A 3,149-nucleotide genomic window follows, 5' to 3' on the forward strand; every position below is an offset into this window, starting at 1 on the left:
GGGAGTGGGAATTCTTGAGGGTTGAGGTTCGGGAGCAGGTGAGTGAGAACGCTCCGGGGAAGAGACGGGGGAATAAGAAGGAAGTGAGTAATCAAAAGAAGAACTAGGGGACAAGGGTGTGTATCTCGTGTTGGTGTATTGTTTAATCGCTGGATTCTTAATTTAAATGTTCGCTCGTCTAAATTTAGTTTCTTATAATCAATGATAAAACTAGGATCCGCGGACGCCCGAGCCAATTCCTTCTTAAGTCGCCTATTGAGCCGATTCAGCGAACATTTGGTAGCCGCTCGCGAAGATCGTTTTTGTTTTTCCACTAAGGAAAGAGTATGTTCGAGAGCGAGGCGAAATTGGACGAGTGTGCGAGGATTTTTTGGTTCGCGGAAAATAAATCTCGCGAGTACAATTCACGTTCTTTAATTATAATCAAATAATTAACACAATCACAAATCATACAAAAGTTCGAGAAAAAAGCTCGGTCGGTTATAGGCAGTTTCACAAAAAGAATAGCGGTTGTCGTAAGCGGTTTCACAAAGAGAATAGCGGTTGTCGTAAGCGGTTATCAAAGCGGTTATCAAAACGGTTATCAAAGCGGTAACTAAACGCGTAAGCGAGTGTCGGGCACTCCTCAAGAGCGGGCCCTTTTATAGCGGTTCTTTAATCTCTCGCTGCCAATAAGTTTGAACCTCCGAGTTCGGTTCGAAGATTCAACGCGGCGCCAAACTTTATTGGCCGCCCCTTGAAATATCGGCGCGAGATGAGACTCAGAGCGAGTGATAGGCCGGTGGCCCGTACGTCACGGGCTACGTCACGGCCTGGCGCGTGCCGGCAGCCGTTTTTCGCGCGGCTAACCGACAAAGTTGTTTGCGTGTTTTCTTGTTGAACTTGTTTGTCACATGGGCTTCAAAAGTCAAAAAACACCAAAAAACCTGAAATAATAACATCGATAAGAATATTGTTTTTCGACTTTGATCGCGATGGAATAATAATGCGAAGCCCATGTGACAACAAAGAAATTAATTTATATGTAATTTAATGCAATCTCAAACAGAGTAATAATGAATAATAATGTAGGAAAATCGCGAGAAGATCCCTATTTTGAGAAATAATTCTTGGAGGTTTCTTTATTTGATTAAATAAAAAGCGAGAAAAGAAAAAGGAAAGTTTATATATTTATCCTTATAATATATATATATATATATATATATACAAATATATACACATACATATATAATAATAAAGGAGGTATAACAAATGAAATCACGAGTCGCTCCGCGAAATGCAGGTGGCCCTTGGTGACAGGTAGGAAGTTGCTAGTTGCTCTGTAAATCACAGGTGACCCTTAACAACAGATAGGAAATCGCGAGTCGCTCTGTTAAATACAGGTGACCCTTGGCGACGAAGGAGAATCACGAGTCGCTCTGCTAAATGCAGGTGACCCTTGGTGACAGGCAGGAAGTTGCGAGTCGCTCTGTAAATCACAGGTGATCCTTAACAGCAGATAGGAAATCGCGAGTCGTTCTGTCAAATACAGGTGACCCTTGGCGACGAAGGAGAATCACGAGTCGCTCTGCTAAATGCAGGTGACCCTTGGTGACAGGCAGGAAGTTGCGAGTCGCTCTGTAAATCACAGGTGATCCTTAACAGCAGATAGGAAATCGCGAGTCGTTCTGTCAAATACAGGTGACCCTTGGCGACGAAGGAGAATCACGAGTCGCTCTGCTAAATGCAGGTGACCCTTGGTGACAGGTAATATAAGATCCAAGGTAATATCCCAGAGGAGGGGGTAGAGGGGCTAAAGGAGAGAAGGCCGAATAGGAAAGTAAGTTAAGATTGAAACGTAAATGATTGAAGTTACTGATTGATTTATTATAGTTAATAATCCAAGAATAATTTCAAATACACAGAGGTGAAGGAGAAGGAAAACAGATTTGAGAACATTCAAACCACTTACTACTTATCGAGTACGTTGGTAACAAATGGATATCAGACAATGAAAGGCTCCGAAGGGCGAGGCGAGTTCCGATGAATCGGTTAGAGCTTGACCTGGCGGGTTGGAATGCGGTTCGCAGTCGCTGCAGTCACTTGGCGCAAGGTCTTCCAAATTCGCACTGAATGTCTAACTTGCACCAAACAACGCGGTTTTCGAAACACTTAGAATTTGTATAATTTGTATAAACTGAAGTCGAAGTGAGCTGTAGCCGGACTTGGTGCGACGGTTCGAGTCGAACGGCGAAGATGGACTGACCTTTCTGAGGGAGGATTTCGCGTATGTCGAATCTAGGCGTCTTTTCGCGTACCCTCTCCATTAGGCAAGCAATATTCTTTTTTAACAAATCAAATCTTTACTATTTACCCCTCTCATGAGTAGGAGGTACTACCCTTCCAGAAGGTCCAAAAATTGCGCCTATTGGTGTAGGCCTTTCGTTTTTTAAAATTAAGTCTCGCCCACTGGAGAGTCCGCTATGATCGGCCAAGTTGACAGTTTTATTGTTCACTTGAGTTTTATCTCAAACAGATAACGCGCAAGGGTGGTCTAGCAGGCGAGCACGTGGTGTCGAATGTCGCGAGTTTCAGTCGCGGATCATAGTTACATCAATAAGATAACACTCTAGTTCTTAGAAGGGCCTTTATTCGAGACCCTTCCCGTAACGCTTTTTCACTAGAAGACTTCCAAGAAAAATATTATTTGATATATTTATTAGTCTCTTGCATGCGCACTGTTTAGATTTCGAGCCTTCTCACGGTTCGAGTATTTTTTAATTGTTGTTTAAAATTCTTGGTCTTCTAGGGGACCATTGTTCGAATATTTATCACGCATGGTTTAGACTTTAAAATATTAGTCTCGCCTGCTAGATATTCCTTTAGTTTATTGTTTATAGTGCAAAGAGTTCCAGAGCGTAGGCATTTAATATTACGTGAAAGAAAAGAATCGTGGAGTCCACCGGACGTAACAGATTTCTTCGTACGTTATTGCGTATATCCCGGAGTGCTTCTACTGCTACTCTTATAGGGCTTACTGCGCTATTTCTAATGGCTCTATTCGCTGGTTCGCTAGATAGCTACGATTTATTCGCTACGCTTTTTTGTTGCGCGTTTCGGTTTACCGACATTCACGCGTTTACAAATTTTTAATTGTTCGACTTACAATA

This window comes from Formica exsecta, unplaced genomic scaffold, assembly GCF_003651465.1.
Source record: "Formica exsecta isolate Colony F162 unplaced genomic scaffold, ASM365146v1 scaffold367, whole genome shotgun sequence".
Lineage (NCBI taxonomy): Eukaryota > Metazoa > Arthropoda > Insecta > Hymenoptera > Formicidae > Formica > Formica exsecta.